General features: G+C 42.2%; 1 protein-coding gene across 2 annotated transcripts in view; it reads left to right on the forward strand.

Annotated features, from left to right (window-relative positions):
• The first annotated feature begins 14,661 nt into the window (after nt 1-14,661).
• SHROOM3 (shroom family member 3) overlaps nt 14,662-27,670 on the forward strand; it is a 163,953-nt gene continuing 150,944 nt past the window's right edge. For both annotated transcript variants that reach the window (XM_081332567.1, XM_081332569.1), the window contains exon 1: nt 14,662-14,766. The gene's annotated coding sequence lies outside the window, so the exon portion shown is untranslated. The remainder of the gene's footprint in view (nt 14,767-27,670) is intronic.

Consider the following 27,670-nt stretch of genomic DNA (forward strand, 5'->3'; position numbering starts at 1 on the left):
AGGATAGGCCTTATCCTATCCTATCCTATCCGATAGGGTAAGGTAAGGTAAGGTAAGGTAAGGTAAGACAAGATAAACCTTTATTGTCATTTTTTATTGTGGGCACACTGGCACACATTAAAAATGAAATTCTACTGCCTGCTCTCAAAAGTGTACACATACAGAACACACATATAAACATGCTATGTACATACACGTTAATAATGCACAATGATGACGTGGCATATTCAAAGCTCCTTCGGAAGGTAAACTGATGCTTTAGCACTCTGAGCAGTCTTACAGCTGGTGCTTGTTCTGCTCAACAAGCTCTGGACCTTTTCCAGGACATCATGTCCTGTTTGCTTTGAGTGTCTCTTTTAAGTGGTCTCCCACTGCATTTACCAGATTGGCAAGCTTAACATTCCACAGACTTCATATTTCGAAATGATCATTTCAGGGCTGCACTTTTTTTTTTAATACAGTACAGCCAGTCCGCAACTTAGGATCACAACTGAGGCCCAAATTCCTGTTGCTAAGTTAGATATTCGATAAGTGAACGCTGCCCCGTTTTTACCTGAATTGCCACGGTTGTTAAGTGAATCACTGCCATTGCTAAGTTAGTAACACGGTTGTTAGCTGAATCAGGCTTCCCCATTGACACTGCTTGTCAGAAGGTCACAAAAGCTGAGGACTTGACTCCAGGATACTGTAACCGCCACAAATACATGCCAACTGAATTTTGATCACATGACCATGGGGGATGCTGCAACAGTCATAAGTGTGAAAAACAGTCATAAGTCCCTTTTTTCAATGCCATTGTAACTTTGAACGGTCACTAAATGAACTGCTGTAAGTCAAGGACTACCTCTATAGACTTCCTCTCAAATCATACAAAATGAAAGGAAACTTGATGCAATTACAGTGCAGAGAAAAACCAGAGGTAAGCTCTAAAACAAGTGGTTTTCAGCCTTGGCAACTTTAAGATGGGTGGACTTCAATTCCCAGAATTCCACAGCCAGCCTGGCTGAGGAATTCTGGGAGTTGAAGTCCACAAGTCATAAAAGGGCCCAGTTTGAAGACCCCTGATATAGACTTTAAGAGGAGTGGACTTCAACTCCCAGAAATCCTCAGCCAGCCTGCCTGGCTGAGGAATTCTGGGAGTTGAAGTCCACAAGTCATAAAAGGGCCCAGTTTGAAGACCCGTGCTCTACTAATATCTTACAACATCTCAGGTTGCCATGAGAGTTGTTACTTCTCGATGTTACGCTTCCGCTCGCCTATCTTTAGAAACAGGCACTCACGTACAATATTTGTCTTTCCGTCGTTTTATTGGTTGATGACAATGTGTTTCATACAGGATTCTGGTTTCTGCTCTTGTTTACAGGATTCCTACCACACCTGAAAGGCAAATATTTCATCCAGGTGCATTTCCAACAACACATGCATTTAAAGAAACACACAGAGAGAAAGAAAAAAAACCCCACACCAGAATGCTGGATGAATAGACCAACATGGGCTGGTCTAGTTAACCCCGTAAAATTCTTCAGAGGGCAGCTCTTTGAAATAATAGCTGCAGCTTTATTTTCCCCCCCCCCACTCCTGGGTAGATTGAAATAGGTAGTGTTCTGAACCAGCCTGCTACCGGCCTTGCAATAAGGCAAACCCCTGTTCAAACAGTAGAGACTGGAGAGCGTCTAAGGCTGGAAAGCGTCTGCCAAGATTTATTACTCAAATAACAGAACAAGAAACAAAAACACTGGAACTTGAATCCTCAAACGGAAGGGTTGCTTTCAGCAACCAGCCCTTCCCCAAACACTCCTTTTATTTAGAGATCAGGGCGTGGCCTCCCTGTGCCTCCTCCCGAGGAGTCCCACAGCCTTTCTCTGTTTGGTCCTGCTCGACTGCCTCCTGCGTCGGGCGTCCTTGAACAGGGCCAGCTGTGGGTCATCATCCTCCGCACTATCGGGCTCACGCAGCTGAGAAGAGGGCCCCGGCTGGGGGCTCTGCGAAGCCTCCAAACCATCATCAGCCGGTTCGTCTTCCACACACTCCTCCTCCCCCTCATCTGAGTCATCCGAGACATCTGAGCCGGCTGCCGGACCCACAGGCTGGCCCTGAGTCACAACAGGTAGTAATAGCTAATTCATCCACGTCAATGGGCTGTGATGCATTAGGTACATCTTCTTTATTAAACACATGGACTTTTCTGAACCCACCTTTCCTCTTCTCCCCCCCCCACCCCCACTTCATTTCTTCAGCTTCTTCATTTGAATAATGAACCATATAAGTGGGGGAGGAAGACTTCTGTAAATAACTAGAATTATGCAAAGCAGTTCAGGCCCAACACCAGGTTGAAAAGGCCAAATGCTGGCTCCTTCCTGCTCTATAAGCAGAAGCTGACAACTGAACTTTACTACGTATTGAGAAGCAAGTTAAGTTTTGGTTAACGCTGTTAAAACCCCAAGGGCTAAAAGAGAATATTTGTAGCTCAGGCTTGGACTGTGGGGCCCTTGGTGCTCTCTGAGCTTGGTGGGTTTCTTGCAGACGTTTCATTACCCAGCTAGGTAACATCATCAGTGCTACAAGGGAGTGGGCTTTGCTCTCTGTTTGCTACAAGTGGCAAGCCAAGAAAGCAACCAAGTTCAGACAGCACCAAGGACCCCACGATTCACTGTGTTGTTTCTCTGGGTCATGTACTTGTGTGTATGCGGGTATATGTATTATTATTGTTGTTGTTATATTTTGGTCAAGTTTATGCAGTGTGTATTGGAAATGGTTACCCTTTGAGAGCTGTACGCAACGAAATCTCATTCTAATGTATTAATGTAAATTTAAAGTGACAATAAAGCTATTCTATTCTATTCTATTCTATTCTATTCTATTCTATTCTATTCTATTCTATTCTATTCTATTCTATTCTATTCTATTCTATTCTATTCTATTCTATTCTATTCTATTCTATTCTATTCTATTCCACTCCACTCCACTCCACTCCACTCCACTCTATTTTATTTTATTCTATTCCATTCCATTCCATTCCACTCCATCTATTCTATTCTATTCTATTCTATTCTATTCTATTCTATTCTATTCTATTCTATTCTATTCTATTCTATTCTATTCTATTCTATTCTAATGTATTCCACTCCACTCCACTCCACTCTACTCTATTTTATTTTATTTTATTCTATTCCATTCCATTCCACTCCATCTATTCTATTCTATTCTATTCTATTCTATTCTATTCTATTCTATTCTATTCTATTCTATTCTATTCTATTCTATTCTATTCTATTCTATTCTATTCTGGAAAAACCAATCAAGATGTTGTCTATCTAATATTAAGGCCATTGCCTAATTCTCCTTAAGGATTGGGCCAGCCCTGAATATCAAGCCACAAACACAAAAACAGTGAACCACAATAAAACAAGTTAATATTATTATTATTATTTAAAAAAACAGGATTGTGCATTTCTGAGAATATGTCAACACTGAGTTCTTTGCAAGGGTCAAAATGGCAGCTGTAACTGCTGGATTGGAACTTTCCCCCTTTCATCTGAAATTATTTCAAATATTACCATATCTCTAAATGCTCATAAAGTCCTTTCAACACCATATATTTACATTCCCTTCCAGGTACGGTATATGTCCACAAAGTGGGAAAGGTGTCATCATCATGGATTTATATAATACATATTGCAATGGTTATGTTCACTAGGGGGCCCTGAGATATGACACAACTGGTTTTGTTCTTGATGCAACCCATCAAATCCGAAAAGCCCCTATTGGTTGGGCCTTATATATTCCATGCACAGTGCTTTATCAGGATTTGAACTCACAACCCTTGCACTTGGATTATAATGCAACGTTTTTACTCTTTAGAGCAGGGTTTACCAACCTTGGCAACTTTAGGATGGGTGGACTTCAACTCCCAGAATTCCCCAGCCAGCCAGGCTGGCTGGGGAATTCTGGGAGTTGAAGTCCACCCAACTTACAGTTGCCAAGGTTGAAAAACACTGTTTTAGAGCTTACCTCTGATTTTTCTCTCTAATTACATCAAGTTTCCTTTAATTTTGTATGATTTGATAGGAAGCCTGTACAGGTAGTCCTCAACTTACAACAGTTCATTTAGTGACCGTTCGAAGTTACAATAAGACTGAAAAAGGGACTTATGATGATTGCTGCATCTCTGTCGGCATGTGATTGAAATTCGGTGGCTTGCCACCTGACTCATATTTATGACAATTGCCGTGCCCCAGGGTCATGTGATCCCCTTATGTCAGGGCTTTTCAACCAGTGGTACGGGTACCACCTGTGGTAACTTGGCACCTGGCAGGTGGTACGCGACCATCCTAGACAAGTGGTAGTGGGGGAGGGGAATGAGCTGAACCGGGGGCAGCACCACACAAGCCTGAGAGAGAGACGGCTGGAGCTGCAGGGCTGTCAGGGCTCAGCGGAAGCGCCAGGATCAGCGCCAGGCTCCAGCTGGAGCTCGGCACTGATCCTGGCGCTTCTGCTGAGCCCAGAAGAAGCGCCGATCAGCTGGAATGTTGCAGCATCGCCAGGGTCTTGTGATTTACATTCAGATGCTTGGCAACTGATTCATATTTATGATGGTCACAGTGTCCCAGGGTCATGTGAAGTGACCAAAACCTGCTGCAACCACCCAGCAGAGGGGGGTGGGATGGGGATAAAAACCAAGCACCACCCCACCCCCACTGCCAATCCTCAACAGAAATGCTCACAACAATGAAAACCTCGGACAGGAGGAAGAGCGCCGCCGGGCGGGCAGGCAGTTGTCTTGCTCGGCTATGGCTTGGGTGGGCACTTTTTTCAGTGCCATTGTAACTTCGAACAGTCATTAAGCGAGCTGTTGTAAGTCGAGGACTACCTGTACTTCATCACTTTTTTCCTTTTTTTTTTGTTCATCAAGTTTTTGACACCTTGCTAGGCGATTGGTGGCACTCGGATGTTGCCATATCCTAAAAGTTGTACAATGGGTGAAAAGGTTGAAAAGCCCTGCCTTATGTGACAAGCAAAGCCAGATTCACTTCACAACCGTGTTACTAACTTGACAGCCGCAGTGATTCACTTAGCACCTGTGGCAAGAAAGGGGCAAAACTCACTTAACCCTTGTCTTGCTTAGCAACAGAAATTTGGGGCTCAATTGTGATCGTAAGATGTGGACTGTGTTCTGTACCAGCCTGCTACCGGCCCTGCAGAAAAGGCAGGGACAACCCCTTTTACAAGAAGGCAAGAGGCTGGAATTACGCCTGCCAAATTTATTACCACAAAAACAAACGGAACAAGACAAACCAAGAAACAGGAGCTTTAAGAAACATGAACTATCCAAGCGGTTGCCTTCAGCAAACCAGCCCCCCCACACATTCCCCTTATATAGAGTTCAGGGCGTGGCTTCTCTGTGCCTCCTTCCGAGGAGCCCCATTGCCTTCCTCTGTTTACTCCTAATTGACTGCCTCCTGCGTCGGGCGTCCTTGAACAGGGCCAGCTGTGGGTCATCTTCATCCACACTGTCAGGCTCACACAGCTGGGTCTCCGTGGTGACCAAGTGGGAGGGGCCTGGCTGAGGGCTCTCATCAGCAAGATCTTCAACCCCCTCAGCAAGGTCTTCAACACCCCCCTCCTCCTCTGAGTCGTCCGACCCAACTGCCGAACCCACAGGCTGACCCTGAATCACAACAGACTGCCTGTCTTATAGCAACCTGTTGGTTTCCAAGGGAAACTTGTGAATGCCTCTGGAGCTAGTAAGGCAGGCCCTTATTTTATTCCAGGTGAGAAGATGTAGGTAGCCAGAGCATATTGAAAGCATCTCTCTAATTGGTCTCTTTTCTCTCCACCTGTCCTGTCCCAGATTGAAAAAGGAGGGAGAGCAGATTTACTGCACACCCAACTGCAACCTGGAGATGAAGTGGTCCTCATCAATGAAGTCTATCTAAGCAGCTCCAGGCAGAAAGCTATCTCCTTAGTGAAAGGATCTTGGGAAACATTGAAGCTAGTTGTCCGCAGGTAGGTATAATCAAGCCAGGCGGGAAGTGTAATGAGTAGTTGTACCCCATGATTTTGACTCTGGTATGGTCCCTCATCAAGAAGCGAGGCTGGCCATTTCCCTATATCGGACTGATCAAAAGGGGCTTGTTTTGAAGAATGTTGTGAGAAGGGCTGAAGAAAAAAACGAGAAGAACTCAAGTTCTATGACATTATTTGAACGGATTGAGAATGAAGGGAAGGAATATAAAGTTGGTTTGTTTGATCAAGGTTGAAAGTGCTACGTCGTCATCTGTCTCTGGCTGTTATCTATCTCTGTTAGCTGCTAGTGGACTTTTACTGACTGGGACTGAGCAACAAAGTTTTGACGATTTATTTAAAGGTAACAGATGAGATATGGACATTAGAGATCATTTATTGTATTTAAAGAGAAGGTGATAAGTTATAAAAATTGTTTATATTTGTTGTGTTGAAGGGGGAGCCATTTTTTATAGGTTTCTTTCCTTTTTCTTTACTATTTTTTTTTAATAATACAGGTAGTCCTCAACTTACAACAGGTCGTTTAATGACCGTTTGAAGTTACAACGTTGAAATAAGTGACCTTTTTTCACACTTACGACCATTGCAGCATCCCCGTGGTCACATGATCAAAATTCAGACGCTTAGTAACTGACTCATAGTTATGACGATTGCAGTGTCCCGGGGTCATGTGATTGCCTTTTGTGAAATTCTGACAAGTAAAGTCAATGGGGGAAGCCAGATTCACTTAACGACCATGTTACTAACTTAATAATTGTAGTGATTCCCTTAAACCACTGTGGCAAGAAAGGTCGTACAATGGGGCAAAATTCACTTGACAAATGTCTCACTTAGCAACAGAAATGTTGAGCTTAACTATGGTTGTAAGTCGAGGATCTTTCATTTGAGGACCTATTTTGCCACTGTTTTTAAGCAAACTTTCGCAGCCGTTAAGTGGATCATACAGTTGGTAAGTTAAATTCAACTTCCCCCGTTGACTTTGCTCTCAGAAGCCAGCTGGAAAGATCGCAGACGTCAATCATGTGACCCTGGGATGCTGCAACCATCGTAAAAACATGCCAGTTGCCGAGCGCCCAAATTTTGATCACATGATCATGGGGATATTTGGATGGTCATAAGTGCAAGGACTGCTTATAACTGCCTTTTTTCATTGCTGTTGTAACTTTGAAAGGTTTTTAAAGGAATGATTGTAAATTGAGGACTAGCCACATATGAAGCCTTGACATTTTGAGACTGAGGAGTAGAACATAGAATAACAGAGTTGGAAGGGACCTTGGAGGTCTTCTAGTCCAACCCCCTGATCAAGCAGGAGATCCTCTACCATTCTGAGCACTGTTTTTATTCCTCAATATTGCATCTGTGCAACCTAGTGAAGGGATCGATCCATAAGCTTTTTCTTTCTCGTTCCCCCATTTCTTTTTAAAACCAACTCTCTTCTGCCTATCCTCTGTGTTTCAAAGCTGGAATTCTGCCTGCACAAAGTGTGCTTTTTCTGGGGCACAAGGCTTCCTGAACTCTTTGTCAAACTTGAGAATCAGGTCAAAAAAAAACCAAAGTCAGATGGCAAAGTCATTGCCATCTGAAGTGTTCGATCAGCATCCGGTCTGAATGTGACCCATTCCAGAACCATTCCTTTTTGTGTTTAGCAACTCTCTTTTCAATGAAAAAAACCTGATGGTCTTTATCCAAAGCAAAGAGGCATTTGGGGGTCCTGTTTGACTATGTAAAAGCACTGGAGATCCATAGAATGTGGTATCTTTGCCAAAAATCTTAGTTTTAACAGCTGGTGTATTGTAGAATGAAAAGGGCCAAGGTAATTGGCTGTAACAGTGCAATTAAAAAGCCTTTCTCCTTTTGGAGAGTTTAAAATGCATGGCCATAGCTGCCACCTTGATATTTTTGTTGGAATTCATTGTTCAAATGTATTTCTGTGCAACAGCTACATTAGTATTCAGCCACTAGATGGCAATGTTTATGAGTTTGGATCTTTGGTACATACTCTATGTTCCTTTGTTGTAAATGGAGTTTCCTGTTACAGTTAAACAGTTGCAGTAAACCACATGGTGACTGTGCACCTTGTTTGATTTGTGGTGGTATATATAAAAAGAATTTCCTGACATTTTCGTCTCTCTCTCTCTCTCTCTGAATTAAATTTTGTTGGAAAAAGCAAGTTTCCATCTATTACAACTATGAAAAATCGGCTCAAGAAGTATATTGGCTACAATAAAGAGATAACATTTTCAATTTTCATTCTCAAGTAGAATTTCTTGTCTTTTGTGACAAACCGATTCAGTTCATATCACAAGTTTAACTATAAGTATTTTAACAGGATAACAGCATTGGAAGGGACCTTGGAGGTCTTCTAGTCCAACCCCCTGCTCATGCAAGAGATCCTAACCATTTCAGACAAAATGGCTGTCCAATCTGTCCTTGAAAACCTTCATTGCTGAAGCACCCACAACGTCTGGAGGCAGGTTGTTCCACTGATCAATTGTTCTAACTGTCAGGAAATTTCTCCTAGTTCAGGGGTCAGCAACCTGAAACAGTGAAAGAGCCACTCGGAACCGGTTCCCTCACAAAAGGAAAAACTGGGAGCCGCAAAAAATGTGTGCGCATGTGCGTACATGCGCAGAACAGGGTTTGACTGAAGAGTGGAGCCAAGGCGAGATATGCACCTACCCTGCATATTTGAATTGATTGGTTGAACTTTTTTAGTCCCACTTTTTTTTTTTTGGACTGCACATGGCAGAGGACTGGGAGCCGCAGGAGATGGCTGAAAGAGCCGCATGTGGCTCCGGAGCCGCGGGTTGCAGACCTGTGTCCTAGTTCTAGGTTGATTCTTTCTTTGATTAGGTTCCATCCATTGCTTCTTGTTCTGCCTTTGGGTACTTTGGAGAATAGGTTGACTCCCCAGCCTTAATTATTGAAACACTGCTATCATGTCATCCCCATTCCTTCTTTTCACTAGACTAGACATACCCTATTCCTGAAACTGTTCTTTGTATATTGTAGCCTCCAGCCCCGCTAATCGTCATTTATTTATTTAACATATTGAAAGATCTACCAGCTGCCTTCCCCTAAGGTAAAACTTCATTAATTTTAATGATTGCTTGGTGTTATGCCAATAGTGTTATGCCAATCCAGTTCATTCCATCAGTCTATAATTTATTGTGTTCTGTGAACCCAGAAACGGGTTAATCCGGTAAGAAGAGGCGCCTGTTTAGTTTATCTATTTGCAGAGAAATTGACAGCTTCTGTAACTGTCCCAGTCATTTAATTTCTGAATGCGGGGAGGATCCAGCCACAAAATTAAGTAAATAATAATGGAAACAAGAGAATTTTTTTCAGTTTTACTGAGCACTCAGTTATAAAATTCACGTGGACAGATGTGAATTAAATGCTTTCCAGGGAGAAATGAGGACCTTGGCTCCTCCAAGCAAAGCCTAATGAAACAGCAATAGCATTTAGACTTATAAACCGCTTCATAGTGCTTTGCAGCCTTCTCTAAGCAGTTTACAGCATCAGGCTGCTGCCCCCAACAATCTGGGTCTTCATTTTACTGACCTCGAAGAGGATGGAAGGCTGAGTCAACCTTGAGCTGGTCAGAATCGAACCGCTGGCGGTCGGCAGATTTAGCCTGCAATACTGCGTTCGAACCACTGTGCCACCAGGGCTCTAAGCTGAGAAGAGCAGATCCTAGCAAGGCGGTTACTTACTAATGCAGGGGTCCTCAACCTTGGCAACTTTAAGACTTTGCTGGCTGAGGCATTCTGGGAGTTGAAGTCCACAAGTCTTAAAGTTGCCAAAGTTGAGGACCCCTGTACTAATGGGCTAAGGCTGTCCAGTTCCTTAATCTTCCCAAGCTTTACAGGGAAGCACAATCTGATCTCCCATCCTGAAACCACCTTCACAAATGGCCGTCCTCTTCCCGAGTTGTCCTTTGGGCCTCCTTGCCAAGTACCAGAGAGAATTGAATGTTCTTTTTTTAAAGCATCTGCCGGGCTCGCAAAGAAACCGGAAAGTTCAAGGACTCCATGTACTGTGAATGAATGCTGAGGGACTAGTTATCTTGCTGCATCTTAACACAGTAGGCAGGTTACATGCTTGGCCAGCCAGATGTGTAGCTGCGGCTTTCCCACTTGAAATTTCAGGAAGAGATCTCCCGGATTCAGTGCAATAGCCCTCCGTTTGATTTTTCTGTCTGCCTACTTATCTACTTTTTTACCTGCTTGTTTGGATCGGAGAATCGGAGAATGGAAAAGTTGGAAGGCATTCTGGTTCACGTACAGGTAGTCCTCGACTTACCGCCATTCATTGAGTGGCCGAAGTTATAACGGCACTTATAAAGAGACTTACGACCGATTTTCACAACTTATCTGCATCGCAGCTTCCCCGTTGCAGCATCGACTGACGACCAAAATTGAGCCTGACATTTCTGTTGCTAAGTGAGACAGTTAAGTGAGTTTTGCCCCATTTTTTTGCCCCCTTTCCTGCCACAATTGTTAAGTGAATCATTGCAGTTGTTAAGTTAGTAACACAGTTTTTAAGTGACTCTGGCTTCCTCACTGACTTCGCTTGTCAGAAGGTCGCAAAATATGATCGCTTGTTCCTGGGACACTGCAACCGTCAGAAATATGAATCCTCATTGCCAAGCATCTGAATTTTAATCACATGACCATGGGGATACTGCAAGTGTCATAAGTGTGAAAAAGGGTCATAGGTTAGGTTTTTTTAGTTCTGCTATAATTTTGAATGGTCATTAAACAAATGGTTGTACATCAAGGACTATCTATATACTGTTTTTATATTTCAATATTTAGATAGATAGATAGATAGATAGATAGATAGATAGATAGATAGATAGATAGATAGATAGATAGATAGATAATAGGTAGGTAGGTAGATAGGTAGGTTGGTAGGTAGAGAGATAGGTAGAGAGATAAGACAGACAGAAAGAAAAATAGATATAAATAGAAAAAATAGATGATAAGATTGATATGTAGATAGATAGATAGAGAGAGAGAGAGAGAGAGAGAGAGAGAGATAATAGGTAGGTAGGTAGATAGATAGGTAGGTTGGTAGGCAGAGAGGTAGAGAGATAGGTAGAGAGATAAGACAGACAGAAAGAAATAAAAATAGATGATATAGATAGAAAGAAAAATAGATGATAGATAAATAGAAAGAAAAATAGATGATAGATAGATCGATATGTAGATAGATAGATAGATAGATAGATAGATAGATAGATAGATAGATAGATAGATAGATAGATAGTTGTTACTGAGGTTTTTGCGGGTGTTTGTATGTAGATCTTTGGTCCTTCGGGTTTTTCCCCCGCGTAGAATTGGAGGTATCAGGGCAATGTGAGATAGATAGATAGATAGATAGATAGATAGATAGATAGATAGATAGATAGATAGATAGATAGATAGATAGATAGATAGATAATGCTTCAAGAACCACAAAGCCACTAGCAGTTTTTTTATTTTTAAATCAATCCTCCTTAAACCAATCTGTCTCTGTCCCTTCCCCCTCCCCTCCCTTCCATTTCTTACTGCATTAATGTCATTTCATGCAAGTTTTGACCCAGAGCATACAGAAATTAAATCCAGCCAATCCTGCTTTTTGTGAATGAAATCAATTAGCTGATGGATTTGGTTCCAGCGATTATGAATAAAATCACTGCCGTGGAAGTCTTGCTTAAGCAGCAGTTGCTAATGTTCTGCTTGAGATAGGCTTGTGCAATATTAATCATCTCTTTGGATAAGGCTATAGGCAAGACAAATCAGACTGAAGGCATTTGAAACATAGGACTCTGACCTTGTCAGGTCTGGCGTGAATCATTTTTTTTCTTATTTCCCCCCCCCCCCTCCTTTCCATGGAAGACTTAGTGGATCGATGCAAAGTGAGCTTGTATCTGAAAGCTTTTAGGGCAGGCCAACCCACCCAAACAATACAGCCTTTTTCTCAAAAGCAAACTGGAAGGCGTACAAAAAAGAAAAAGGAAAAAAATCAAGCAGATCAGAAATGCAATAAAATCAAATCGAAACTTTTAAGCTTTCAAAAATACAAACTTAGACTTTGTTAAAAGCCAGTTTGGAAAAGTGGCAGTAGATTTAATGGTCAGGTTCTTTGGCAGCTATCTTAAACTGAAAGTGAATCTTCCCAAGGATGACATTGATAGATATTTTTTGAGATGAAAGGGAGGGAGAAGGACTCCTAAAATTGATTTTTTTCTTTATTTCTCTCTTAAGAGTTTTCCAGGAAAAGATAGGGAAAGAAAGAAAAAGAAAGAAAGAAAGAAAGAAAGGAAGGAAGGAAGGAAGGAAGGAAGGAAGGAAGGAGAAGGAAGGAAGGAAGAAAGAGGAAAGAAGTTGTATGAGAAGGAAGGAAGAAAGGAACATGAAACTTGAATCACAATTGCAAAACTGCAAACTATATACAAACATGGTGGCATAGAAAAATAAACAGTGTTATTGTATTAAACATCATATAAATTCCAACTATTTGATTGACATGTTTCTGCCATCAACATTACACGCCCATCACTTACTTTAGATCAGTTAACCATCATCTTTTGAGTAGTAAATTCTTCATCTTTTTAGAAACACTAGTTATAAATATGCAAATATTTGTCCATGGAGCTGCTAATTACTGAAGGTGGGAATTTCCATGCATGCAAAACTTATTTGCTATTAGGCTTCCAGAGGCTGGCGCTTCCTTCTTTCCTTTCTTCCAATCCAAGGAATTGTAGTCCTGAAGCAAGGACTACAATTCCCATAATTGCAGCCTTAATAAATCACAAATCTTGGTGTTTCAGAGGCAAATATTTGAAGAGTATCATGCCAAAGGCTGGATTGCTGTTTCCAAACCATCTACTCGTTGGAAAATAACATTTAGGTGCATTTATTTGTTGGTTGGTTTGTTCGTTCGTTCATTCATTCATTCTCTGTAGCTGTCCAACTCAACCAAGTGACTCTGGTCCTCTTGCAGTTTTAAAATTATAAAAACCATAAAAACAATTTTAAGAAACCATGAAAACAATAAAAAAAGTCCATAAAATAAATGCTGACGCTATTGCATCGAGTGGTGAAGTCTGCTGGCATTCTGAAAATAGGGTTAGAACTTCTCTTGATTTGATTTGTCTGTCATTTGCTTAGAAAACCGATAGGCTACTTCTTTAACAGCCCTGGAGTGGCTTCAAAAATGCAATCAAACATAATGAGAACATCATTAAAAGCACTGCATTGGAAAAAGATGAAACCAACAAATCAGTAAATCAGCTTTATTTGCTCAGAACAGCTTTGGAAGGGGCCTTGGAGATCTTCTAATCTAGTCCAACCTCCCTGCTAAAGCAAGAGATGTACCATTTTAGACAAATGGTTGTCCAATCTCTTCTTGTAAACTTCCAGTGTTGGAGCATTCACAACTTCTGGTGGCAAGCTGTTTCACTGGTTAATTGTTCTAACTGTCAGGAAGTTTCTCCTTAGTTCTAAGTTGCTTCTCTCCTTGATTATTTTCCATCCGTTGCTTCTTGTCCTGCCTTCAGGTGCTTTGGAGAATAGCTTGACTCCCTCTTCTTTGGGGAAGCCCCTGAGATATTGGAATACGGCTATCATGTCACCCCTAGTCCTTCTTTTCACTAGACTAGACATACAGCTAGTCCTCAACTTATGACAACTGAGCCCAAAACCTTTGTTGTTAAGTGAGACAGTTGTTAAGTGAATTTCACCCCATTTTACGATCTTCCTTGCCTCCATTGTTGAGTGACTGCAGCTGATAAGTCAGTAACACGGTTGTTAAGTGAACCTGACTTGGCTTTGCTTGTCAGAAGGTTGCAAAAGGGGATCCTCTGACCCTGGGACACTGCAACCGTCACAAATATGAACCAGTCGCCAAGCGTCTCAGTTTTGATCACATGACCACGGGGATGCTGGAAAGGTCGTAACTGTGAAAAATGGTCTTGAGTCACTTTTTTTTCCGTGCCGTTGTTAACTGTGAACAGTCACTAAATGAACTGTTGTAAGTCAAGGACTGCCTGTACTCAATTCCTGTAGCCGTTCTTCGTATGTTTTAGCCTCCGGCCCCTTAATCCTCCTTGTTGCTCTTCTCTGCACCCTTTCCAGAGTCTCAACATCTTTTTTTATATTGCATCCGGTGTCCAAAACTGGATGCAGTGTTCCAAGTGTGGTCTTACCAAGGCCTTGTAAAGGGGTAGTAGAATGAAACAAGCCAGCCAACCAGGAAATCGCCTTTCTTTGCTAAACGCTTCGTCCGATATAGTCTTGGGAGGATGTTTTGCTGCTGTTAGAAGGTCCCTCCATCTTTCTTTTCAGCGGTGATGCAAGTCGGTTCCCTACACACACAGTTAGGGAGTGACTCACACTGATTTCTTTTTTTAATCTCTTGCCCCCATCCCACCCCCGCGCTTCTCCCCTGACATCACCACCACTTCAGCCCTGGTCAGCCGAGGCTGGCTGGTAATTGGCAGGTAAAAAGCAAAGTAATTTGAGCTCTGAGCTATGCTGAGCCTCCGATTTGGCTGCTCTCCAAGCCCGGAGTGTCTGCACAAATCCACCTGCCTCTGGACTGCAAGCTGTTTAGGAAGCGGTAGCCGGGGAGTTAAGTTTTTCCTCCCCCCTTTTTTTTGGGCCACAAACATGCTTGAAACGACCACAAGTACCACCAAGTCTTTCGAGACTTCTGCTAAACTCGTAAGGATGTGACCAGGGCGTTTAGAAGGTAAGGAATCTCGGATTAATGGAGCAGCCGTTTATACCTGCTTAAGGCAGGAGTGTCCAATCTTGGCTTACTTTAAGTCTTGTGGACTTCGACTCCCAGAATCCCCCCCAGCCAGCTCTGGGAATTCTGGGAGTCAAAAGTCCACAAGTCTTGAAGTTGCCAAGATTGGACCCCCTTGGACAACGTTTTAAAACTGAGCAGAAAGAATAAGAAAACGTCTTGGCCTTCCTCATAGCCCTTGATCCCATGGAGACAGAAAAAGACTTTTTCAAACTTTTGCAGCTGTTTGGAATGTTGGCTTAGAGAAGAAAGCTTGGCTCAGTTTGTGAATTTCATGTCTTAAAAGGTGGAAAAAGAGAGCCCTAGAGGATTGAAAACTGTCTGCTGGGTGGTAGCATGTCTTAATTTTAATATGCAGGTTATTAGGCCTGTGAGTCACACCTCCGCATATCAGCTGTTTCAGGATCTGTTAGCAAAGCAATTGCAGGTTCAAAATGAGGATTATTTGTCTTTTCTTTCTTCCTCTTGAATCTTTCAAACGTGGCAGAGCAGCGATGGGAAAGCTGACCTGTTTGTAGGCTAATGACTTTTTAAATACAGTTAACATAGAGGCAGTTTAGCAGATCACAATTAGTAGATTTAATCACATCTAAACCAGTTGTTGATTTTAACAGCACTATGGCAGGCATCTAAGAAAAGATTAAAAGGCTTGCGTTCTGCCTGACCACGATGGTTTGTTTAAAATATTTTCTCTTCCTTACCTGGAAATATTGGCTGGATGGGAATAAAATATAGTGTGGGAAGAGAGCCTTACTGTCTTCCCACTTTTGCATACAATCACAGCTATTAAATTAATTATGGCTGCTTCTCAACTGTAATATTTACACTCTTCAATTCAACCGATACGTACACAAACAGTCGCATTAAATCCTTGAACAGAACTTTATCATCTTAGGCCAAATAAATGCATGAAATCTAGACTTTCATTTTTTGTTTGCTTTCCAAAACAATTACGGCTTTCATTTTGTTCTCTCTCTTTCTCTCTCTGGTTTCATTTATTTTTAAAAAGGAAGAGAACCTGGAAGTTCAGCATGTATTGTATTTGAGGTACACATTGTATTCCAAAGGGCATAAAGTTTTGATTGTAGTTACTCAGCGAGAAGTGGGATGGGACTCTTGCCTTCGTTGTGTTCCATTATTCAGAAATGACGTTACAACTGAAAATATCTTATAAGTAAAGCACCCAGTGCACAAATTAATAATGTTGCTAAAACAGGAGTATGGTGTTAAATTACCTTTTGTGCTCATGTGTGATAAAAGGGAAGCAGTTAGTCTGGACAGATTAGTATAAATTTAAGAATTTTAAATACATACAGTAGTTACAGTTACCCACAATAGGGGGCAGCACCTCTCTGACGTCAGATCTCAAAAATGCTAGGCAGGGTTGAAGTGAGAATTTGGATGGGGCTCCATCAGGAAATCTCAGGGATGGGGACTAATTTGAGAAATCAAACAAACATCTGAGGGAGAAAACCATAGCAAAAACTCTTCTGTGTTTTGTCAGGAAAACAAAATGGACCCGGTCGTATAATTAGTAAAAATTGAAGTTGACTTGAAGTAGATTTAATTCTATCATTCTGATATGAAGATGTTTGTGAATCTTATTTTGGACTTTAATGGTGCTGCTTTCTGGCGGGGTGCCGTGCTTCAGAGACTTAAAATCCCCATAAAGATGATATTGATCTATTCATAAAAAGATTAGCTAACTTTGAAGGTTAAAGCTTTCATGTTAAGGTGAGTGGAACATCGTGGTGCAATTACCGTAATAGGTGGGTGACACGTGATAGAAAAATGCAACATATGTTTGCATAACTCTGAAAAATCATATTTTTATGTTGCCTTTGGTCAGATGGGTGGTTATACAAAATAGATAGATAGATAGATAGATAGATAGATAGATAGATAGATAGATAGATAGATAGATAGATAGATAGATAGATAGATGATAGATAGTTTTGTTTCAAAATGAGAGAGAAAATAAGGCAGCCGAACCACAGGTTTTATATAAAGAGGATTAGGGTTTAGGTTTCATATGAAGAGGATTAGGGGGTAGGTAGTCAACTTATGACCACAATTGACCCCAAAATTTATGTCACTAAACAAGACAGTTAAGTAAGTTTTGCCCCATTTTATGACCTTTCTTGCCACAGTTGTTAAGTGAATGGTTAAGTTAGTAACATGGTTGTTAAGTGAATCTGGCTTCCCTATTGACTTTACTTATCAGAAGGTTGCAAAAGGCGATCACATGATCCCGGGACACTGCAACCATCATAAATGTGAGTCAGTTGCCTAGAGTCTGAATTTTGATCGTGTGACCACAGAGATGCTATAATGGTTGTGAGCGTGAAAAATGGTCCCAAGACACTTTTTTCAGTGCTGTTGTAACTTTGAATGAATGGTTGTAACCTGAACAATCGGTTCTCTTATTCGATGCAGGCCTGGGCCTCAGAGGCCTAGAAGCGACTTCTGGAAGTGGCATCCATGCACTTCCTGTGGGCCATTCTAGGCCTGGGAAACCACCTCCAGGCCTCCCAGGAGGACTTCCGAAATTGGCATCCACACACTTGCGGCAGGCCGTTCTAGGCCTGAGAGGCCTCCTCCAGGCCTCCCAGGCGTAGACTGGATTTCTGGAAGCCAGAAGTCTCCAAATGCAGCAAAAGTTAGCTACCGGTTCTACCGAACCAGTGCGAACCAGCTGAATCCCACCACTGCTTTGGCATGGCACCCTTCTTGTGGAACATTTTCTCCTCAAAGTTAGGCTGACTCCTACCCTGCTATTGTAATGTTTCTCAACCTTGTGAACTTTAAAATGTGTGGACTTCAACTCCCAGAATTCCCCAGCCAGCTATGAACTCTGGAAGTTGAAGTCCACAACCTTGTGAACTTTTAAAATGTGTGAACTTCAACTCCCAGAATTCCCCAGCCAGCTATGAACTCTGGAAGTTGAAGTCCACAGTGTTCCTCAACTTTGTGAACTTTAAGAGGTTTTTGCAAGACTTAGTGATGTTATTAGGTCTGAGTGACTTTTAAGCACTCCAAGGAGACTCCCCTATGATTCATGTTCTTGCTTTCTCTGTGGAATTTGTATATTTAAAAACTTTTGATAATATTCTTATTTTAATAATCTCTTTTTTATCTATTGATAGTGATGGGTTTTTTTTAATCTAGTTCCTGTTTTATTCAATTATTGTACACCGCCCAAAATCCCTTTGTATGGATGGGTGGCAATAAAATATGATTAATAAATACAGTATTATATAATCTGCCTTCAGGGTTCATATAAAGCACAAAGTTGGGCATAAATTCAGTAATAAATCAGATACAATTATTTTTTAAAACCCCACATATAAATACAAACAATAGGACTGCAATGCTAGCCTTTTTTCCCCTTGAAATTTTAAAAGCCAAAAAGTAGCTATAGCTATTAATATATACTATAATGTAATATAATAGTAGCTAGCCTATAATATATACTATAACAATCTTCAACTATTTTCCTTTGTAATAACTAGCAATTAGGAGAGTTGAAATTCTGTCTACATGTATCACATATTGAAATAACTGCTAGAATGTCAGACAGATCAGGGTAATTCTGGTTTACCTCCCCACTTGATTCTGGAAAACTGAAGTTGCAGGTAATCCCCGACCTGTGACCATAGACCAAAATTTCTGTTGCTAAGCAAGGCAGTTAAGTGTGTCTTGCCCCATTTTACAACCTTTCTTGCCACAATTGTTAAGTGAATCACTTGCATTGGTTAAGTGATAATTCTGCTAGAAGGTATTGGCAAGTGTGTGGAATTCCTTGGCGATTATTCTATTTGAATCAATTGGAAGTGTTATTATTATTATTATTACTTATTAAATTTATATGCTACTATCGAGCAACTCTGGATAGCTTACATTGCCATAAATAACAGAATAAACCAATTAGGAGGTTGGTTTGTTTATGAAAATTTATATGGCCACTCAACTCACTATGAGTGACTCTCTGGGCAGCTTATAAAGTTAAAAATCTTATATAAAACAATAAAAAGCACTAACCCACCCACCCCAATCCCCTGGAGACAACAATTAATCAAATAAGTTACTTGATGGACTCCATCCTGCTCTAGGTTGCCCAGGGCCGTTGGCACAACCAAGTCTGCAGGGCCTTGTGCAAGAGCATCGAAGTGGGGGCCAATCTTATTTCTGCGAGGATAATGTTCCACAAGGAAGGTGCCACCACAGAGAAGTCCCTTCTTCTTGGTCTCACTAGATCTACCTCCTTAGGAGAAGCATTTCTTGCCTCCCTGCTTTGGTAGGTTGGGTAGATATAACCAGGAGAAGACGGGTCCTTCAAATAAAACGTTTAAGGTTTTAATAAGATTAAAAACATTAGAATATCAGTCTCATCTTCTAAGCTACAAGAAGTCATGATAATATTACAGTAAAGATTGAATTATTCTCCAAAGCACCAGAAGGCAGGACAAGAAGTAACGGGTGGAAGCTTGTTAAAGAGAGATCCAATCTAGAAGTAAAGAGAAATTTCCTGAGGGTGAGAACGATTAATCAATGAAACAACTTGCCTCCATCACTATAGGTTTCCAAGAATTGACTAGACAACCATTTATCTGGGATGGTGTAAGGTCTCCTGCCTTGAGCAGTGGGTTGGACTAGAAGACCTCCAAGGTCCCTTCCAGCCCTATGAGTCTATGTTCAAAGTCAAAGATGGAAATTAGTTGTCTAAGGAAGAACAGTTCCACCTCTTTGCCTACGTTCCTGGAGCCCAAAGTTTTTTCAGGGGTTATGAGAAGAGACAGCCCTGCTCTTGCTATACCGTTCCACCTCCACCCTGATTAACACTGGAGGAGATTATGTCCTATCACACAAGTTAAATCAAACTGCTTATCAAGCTAGGTGATTACGGACTTTGAATCACAACTTCATTTATCTCCAGCTACCACAGGGAAAGTGTTTCCTAGATGATGTAATAAGGTAAACCCTAACCCTGGTATTAATTGCTAGGAGATCTTCCTCACAGTCAAATAAAAAATATATTCCTAAATTCCTGAGATTTCAGAGAAGTATGCTAGCATAACTAATGATGTTCCTGCTAATTGTGAGTCAGGTTAAGCAAAGGAAGGGATGGTTCCCCCAGATTTCTCTCCAATGCACAACTGCCGGCAGGAAGAACAACCACCAGTGACTCTTCCTGACATGGAGTGAGGTGACTTTGGGCAGATTTTTTAGACTGTGAGATTGGCCATCTGTCAAGTTGCATGACTGACATGTAGCAGGTGTGAAGTAGGAGGATGTTCTCCAGATGATCTTCACAATACTGTCTTTGTGTCTGCTACCTGTTGACATTTCTGGAAAGGTTGTTATACTTTTCTGGAAAATGACTAAACCCACGTTGAGAAATAGCTCAAGGGTGTCCAACCTTTTTATGACTTGTGGACTTCAACTCCTAGAATTCCACAGACAGACAGCCATGCTGGCTGGGGAATTCTGGGAGTTGAAGTCCACAAGTCATAAAGTTGCCAAGGTTGGACATCCCCTGGTCTAGCTGATATCTGCTGGGTATGGAATGGAGGCCTAGGGGTGCAACAGGAATCCATAATGTACCCAATACAAGACAGAATTGGCAGGATTTGTCTGTCAGAAACTGGGTCACTGTCTTCATTCGTTGACATTTTGTAAAAAATACGTGCACATTCGAAATGGCGGTAAGACTGTGTTTATAAAGCCCCGACAACGAAGGGCAGACATATTATGCCTGTCTGCAACTCATTAAAGCAGCTGCCTCTTTTCTCAGGGCCACACAGCTGATTTCAGGTGTACCTGGGGGGGGGAATACATGTTTGCTTCAAAGAGTTGTTGATTGATGGCTATATCAATCTCAGTTGCCGCAGGACCCTGATTTTGAGAGCTGAAGTTTTCGCTGTTTTGACCCCATACTTCTGTTGATTCAGTGTACTAAAGCAGAACTATTCCCTAAGCAAATGTGTTAGACTTCAGATTCATAGCATAAGTGATGAATATGTCCTTGGTCTTCCCTTTGCTACTGATTAATTAGAGAGGCCCCACGGATTGGTGATTCCAAAGAAGGACTTTCCAAATATATGGTGACGTGTCGAGGCAAAAGCATATTTATAAAGCGATGCACTTGACAAGGGATGACGATTATGGGTCATTACTCTACTCTAGTGGGAAATCACAGCCAAGCTGAAGTCTGCACCCCCATTGTAGATAAAAGGTAAAGTTTTCCCTGTCTGACTCTAGATGCTCATCTCAGTTTGTTGGCTAAGGAAGCCAGCATTGTCCAAAGACATTTTCTGTGGTCCTGTGGCCAGCATAGCTATACATCAAAGGTGCATGGGACGCTGTAACCTTCCTACTGAAATGGTACCTAGTAACCCAGGGCTTTTCAACCAGTGGTACGGGTACCACCTGTGGTACCTTGGCACCTGGCAGGTGGTACGTGACCATCCTAGAGAAGTGGTAGCGGGGGAGGGGAATGAACTGAACCGGGGGCAGCACCACACAAGCCTAAGCGAGAGACGGCTGGAGCTGCAGGGCTGTCAGGGCTCAGCGGAAGCGCCAGGAACAGCGCCAGGCTCCAGCTGGAGCTCGGCGCCGATCCTGGCGCTTCTGCTGAGCCCAGAAGATGCCCCGATCAGCTGGAATGTTGCAGCATCTCCAGGGTCTTGTGATTTACATTCAGATGCTTGGCAACTGATTCATATTTATGACGGTCACAGTGTCCCAGGGTCTTGTGAAGTGTCCAAAACCTGCTGCAACCACCCAGCAGACGGGGGGAATAAAAACCAAACACCCCCTCACCCCTACCCCCGCTGCCAATCCTCAACAGAAATGCTCACAACAATGAAAACCTCAGACAGGAGGAAGAGCGCCGCCAGGCGGGTAGGCAGGTGTCTTGCTAGGCTGTGGCTTGGGGGGCACTTCTTTCAGTGCCATTGTAATTTCAAGCAGTCACTAAGTGAACTGTTGTAAGTCGAGGACTACCTCTACTTCATCCCTTTTTTCCTTTTTTTTTTTTGGTCATCAAGTTTTGGACACCTTGCTAGGCGACCGGTGGTACTCGGATGTTGCCATATCCTAAAAGTGGTACAATGGGTGAAAAGGTTGAAAAGCCCTGTAGTAATCTACTCGCATTAGCATGCTTTGGAACTGCTAGATGGCCAGTAGCTGGAGCAAGGAATAGGAGCTCAATCCCGCTGTTCGCATTCGGGTCTCAAACCTGGGCTGTCAGCTTTCCAGTTGACAAGCCCAGTGTCTTTAAATGCTAAGCCATCACACCCTCTTCCACGGCGGATAAACGTGCGCAAACTGGCTGATGGATTTAATACTTATTGTTTAATATAGGTAGTCCTCGACTTACAACAGTTGATTTGATGACTGTTCAGAGGTACAACGGCACTGAAAAAAGTGACTCATGATCATCATCCCCACGGTCGAACGATTTACTTTAGGATGCTTGGTAACTGACTCACATTTATGACGGCTGCAGTGTCCCAGGGCCACGCAATCCCCTTTTGCGACCTTCCGACAAGCCAAGTCGAAGAGGAAACCAGATTCACTTAACAACCGTGTTAGCCACTCAACAACTGCAGTGGTTCACTTAAACAAGCCTGGCAAGAAAAATCGTAAAATTGGGGCAAGACCCGCTGAACCAGTTTCTCACTTAGCGACATAAATTCTGGGCTGGGTTACGGCCGTACGTTGAGGGCCACCCGTACTTCTCCTTTCCCCCCTGCTTCAATTTCTCTCCAAACAAAATTTGACTAAAGTTTCAGCCTGCCCTCCAATTTACTTAAGCGGAACCGGTTAGTGGTTCGATCCGCAAAAAATTCCTGGTTAAATCAACAGCCTGGCTAATAGCCAATCATTTGGGTGGGCCCTCCAACGGGTGAGATTGTGAGATTCTTCCCTGGCTTTCTCCGTCTCTGATTATCTGCCTCCCCCACCCCAAAAAAAAAAATTTCTTTATTTCTCCCACTCCCACCTGATGGGGGATTCAAAAGAGACAAAGGCGTTTCTCCTAGGCCAGCCCACCACCGCATAGAGCGAGCACTGCCTTGTCTGGAGATCCGGGAATATGTCCTGTCTGGGGTTTGTCGGGCGGTCTTTGTGTGTGTGTGTGTGTGTGTGTGTGTGTGTGTGTGTGTGTCTGTGTTGCTTGCCAGATTTGGTGGAATTCGAAGAATGCCAGTGGCATGCTTGAACGGACAGCTTTAATGTCCGGCAGTAGGGATGAATGCCATCTCTCCTGAGTTCCATAGCAACCTACTGACCAAGAATAAACGTCTTTTTTAAAATAAAAAAATAAATTGAAATCTCTCATCCCCTCTATCCTGTGCCCCACACGCAGTCTGGAATAGAGGTCCATGCTCAGGGAGATATAGGTGAAATGTTTTCTAATTTGGGGACCGTTTCCATGGGGGCTATTCGTTTGCTTTGTCCTTCCTGCATGATTGTCCGTATACATGTGTATGTATGTCTCTCTGTTCCGGAGAGGGGGGAGCAAGAGGGGGGAAATCCTTTCAGCACTTTATTTTTTAAAAAAAAAAATAGAAATACATGTGGCTTCTGTGTGAGAAGATTCAACCTGTCCTTTGTAATGAAGGACGCTCTTCTTTCTGTTTAAGAAAAGGGACTGGTGTGTGTATTTTTCAGAACTTTACTTTACTCTATTTTACTCTACTCTACTCTACTTTACTTTACTTTACCTTACTTTATTATTTTAATCAGAACAGAGCTTGAAGGCACCTTGGAGGTCTTCTAGTCCAACCTCTTGCTCAAGCAGGAGACCCTATACCAGCGGTAGGCAACCTTGGCTCTTTTATGACTCATGGACTTCAACTCCCAGAATTCCTGAGCCGGCATGGCTCAGCTTGGAAACCTCTCCCTTTCCCCTCAGCGTGGCTGGCTCAGGAATTCTGGGAGTTGAAGTCCACGAGTCATAAAGTGACCTAGGCCTAGGCCAGGGGTAGGCCACCTCGGCTCTTTTATGACTCGTGGACTTCAACTCCCAGAATTCCTGAGCCAGCATGGCTCAGCTTGGAAACCTCTCCCTTTCCCCTCAGCATGGCTGGCTCAGGAATTCTGGGAGTTGAAGTCCACGAGTCATAAAAGAGCCAACGTTGCCTACCCCTGCCCTATACCATTTCAGATAAAGGGCTGTTCTGGTTCTCTTTTGTTCTATTCATTTTAATATAGCCATCAATCTTATAACCACCTCCGGATGGCTCTCAATCAAAATTTAAAACAGCATCAAAACAACACTAAAATGATAAAACTAACACATTAAAAACATTAAATATTTCCCTAGTTGTATTGTATGGGTTTCTTTTTATAATCTTGGAATAGTCTTTTCAACAGAAGGTGGGGCAGACCCTTTAGAGGGGATAAATTAAATGTAATCTGTGTATGCATATTTAATGTATATTTAAGTTATGAAATATCAATATCCTACTTTTGGACCCTAATGAGAGCTGCTCATAATTTGAAAATCTAAAAATGGCTGCCATCTTGATTTTAGAATACAGAATAACAAAGTTGGAAGGGACCCCATACAATTCTGGACAAATAGCTGTCCACTCTTTTCTTAAAAATCTCCAGTGATGGAGCACCCACAACTTCTCGAGGCACTGATTAATTCTTCTCACTGTCAGGAAGTTTCTCCTTAGTTCTAGGTTGCTTCTCTCCTTGATGACTTTCCATCCGTTGCTTCTTTTCCTGCTTTCAGGTGCTTTGGAGAATAGCTTGACTCCCTCTTCTTTGGGGCAGCCCCTGAGATATTGGAACGCTGCTATCATGTCCCCCCAATCCTTCTTTTCACCAGACTAGACATACCTGCAACCATTCTTCATATGTTTTAGACTTCAGTCCCCTTATTGCTCTTCTCTGCACTCTTTCTGGAGTCGTCGTATCTTCTTTGTATCTTGGCATCCAAACCTATTTTCTAAGTGTGGTCTTACCAAAGCAGTATAAAACGCTACTATCATTTCATGTGATCTTGATAACATTCCTCTATCGATGCAGAGATGCTTAACATCATTTTGCTTGGGCCTATTTCTCCTTATCTAAGCCCTGTTAAGGAGAAGGAAGGAAGGAAGGAAGGAAGGAAGGAAGGAAGGAAGGAAGGAAGGAAGGAAGGAAGGAAGGAAGGAAGGAAGGAAGGAAGGAAGGAAGGAAGGAAGGAAGGAGAAGAGAGGAGAAGAGAGAAGAAGAGAGGAAAAAGGAAAGGAAAGGAAAGGAAAGAAGGAAAGGAAAGGAAAGGAAAGGAAAGGAAAGGAAAGGAAAGGAAGATGATTTTAAAATAATGCTGGAAATGCTTCTCCATTTATTGGCTGATTTATGAAAGATGTAGTAACTTTATTTATTAAACAAATTTATATGGCTGCCCAGTTCACACACGGATTTCTCACGCTTGAAGTTTGAGAAGTCCCAGACATCAAAGGATCATCTGAAATTGCAGATGCTGAACCAAATCTGCCTTGGTCATCCGAAAGCACAGCAGGTAATTTTAGTGCAAGATGATATTGCTGCAAGGAAGATATCGGAGATACTTACTCTAATCGAAAAGTAATCATTGTCACCCGAGGGCTGTCAGATTTCCTGAAGGCAAATGGCTTCTGTCTCAGGTTCCTGAGAATAATTTGGCCTGGAGGCAGCTGGGAAAGCAAAGTAAAGTGGTTGGTGTTTTCAACATGCAGGTATCATTTACCTGCCATAGGCAACCTGCGGAAAAAAATGTTGTCATTGCAGAGAAACAAATGTGGAATCTGTCTTCTCAGCTCCGACAGGCAAGAGTCACAATTAAGTTACTTTTTTTTTTACTGAAAGGAAATATCCTTTGAAGAAAGAGCTGATCAGTTAACAGTGTTAATACTTCCAGGAGCAAAAAAAAAACATTTTTAGTTTTAGCATTTTGTTTTCGTTCAGAGTCATCCTTCATCCTTTTTGTCTTCACCAAGCAAAGAAAAAAAAACAACCCTCACTTGTTCAGGCAGTCCTCGACTTATGACCACAATTGAACCCAACATTTCTGTTCTAAGCGATAGAGGTGTTAAGTGAACTTTGCCAAAAGTGGTCTCGGCATTGTCCAGATGGACTGCGGAGTGGGGAGAGGAAAACGCAACGTTGGAGGTCCTCTAGTCCAGCCCCACTGCTCAGGCAGGAGAACTTGTAGCATTTCAGACAAATGACCGTCCAGTCTCTTCTTAAAAACCTCCAGTGATGGAGCACCCACGATTTCTGGAGGCAACTTCTGTTCCACTGGTTTAATTGTCCTCACTGTTAGGAAGTTTCTCTTTAATTCCAGGTTGCTTCTCTCCTTGATTATTTTTATTTTTTATTTATTTATTTTAATTCCATTTATATCCCGCCCTTCTCCGAAGACTCAGGGCGGCTTACAAGCTTAGCAGTAGCCTTCATTCTATGTATATGCCTGCTTATTAGGGCTTTCACACACACCCCCAAGCGGCATTATTACAAAGTCAGCTTAATTGCCCCCAACAATCTGGGTCCTCATTTTACCTACCTCTGAAGGATGGAAGGCTGAGTCAACCTTGAGCCTGGTGGGACTCGAACCTGCACTGATTGCAGGCAGCTGGTGTTACTTAAGGAGGCATTAGCCCACTGTTTCCATCCATTGTTCCTTGTCTTGCCTTCCGGTGCTTTGGAGAGTAGGTTGACCCCTTCTTCTTTGTGGCAGCCCCTCAAATACTGGAAGACTGCTATCATGTCCCCCCCCCCTTAGTCCTTCTTTTCTCTAGACAACCCAGCCCAAATCCTGCAGACAATGTACCATAGTTCCTTCCCTGAACTAATGGTAGTAGAACACACTAAACAGTTGTTACTCCCAGTGAGAAAAGATGACGTTATGGTTCCAAAAGCTTGATTTGTGTTGACTGTGTTTGTTGTAACCTAACACCACTAGAAGAATTAGCTCTGTGCTCCAGTCTCTCAGTGTTGTATTTACCAATCCCGTTTGAAATTCCAAATAATTCATAATCTCCTGGGTCAAAGGGCACCTTTTCAGTCTGGATTTGTGAGTGTACTGTTGTGAAGTAACCCCAGGGTGGTGTGTGGGAGAAAACGTGTTTATTTTAGAGGTGTATTGCTGTTGAGGTCTCTGTGTTTCTGGGCACAGTTTCAGAAGAACGAAAGGGAGTTTATTTTTATAAGCTTTTATCAGTCCTAGATTAATGCTGCTCATTATAAAAAAAATTTTTTTTTAACTGGCTTGGAACCTAACTATAAAAGTTGTGTCAAGAAAGAGCATGCACGCGTTTTTCTCTCCTTTTTTTATGATCTGCTTTCTCTCCTTTTTATGATCTGCTTCCTGCTCACCGTTAGAAACTTGGCTGACCGATGAATTTAAAGTGTTCCAGGGCATAAACCAGGGTCTGTTTTTGGAAGCTTTAAATTAATTGCTTGATATAGCTAAGAGACATTTTGCCTCAGAGAATGTTGTGTGACCTGACAGGCTGCTGTGGTCAAGGCTTAATGTGTTCCTTTGTGGCCTGACCACATTATACAATATCAATTTTGATACTAAGCAAAATATACAATATCCTGCTAACTTGAACTCTTGAGCAATGTTAGATATTGTTAAAAGCAGATTTCTAGCGCATATGGATAGAGAGAAAGCATAGGGGATTTCCCAGAAAACGTTAAGTTAGTCCTTGACTTATGACCGTAACGGAGCCCAACATTTTGGTTGCTAAGCCAGATAATGGTTAAGTGAATTTTGCCCCATTTTACAACCATTCTTGCCACAGTTGTTAAGTGAATCACTGCAGTTGTTAAATTAGCTGTTCAGTGAATCTGGTTTTCA

This window comes from Vipera berus (assembly GCF_964194415.1).
Source record: "Vipera berus genome assembly, chromosome: 7".
Classification (NCBI taxonomy): Eukaryota; Metazoa; Chordata; class Lepidosauria; order Squamata; family Viperidae; genus Vipera; species Vipera berus.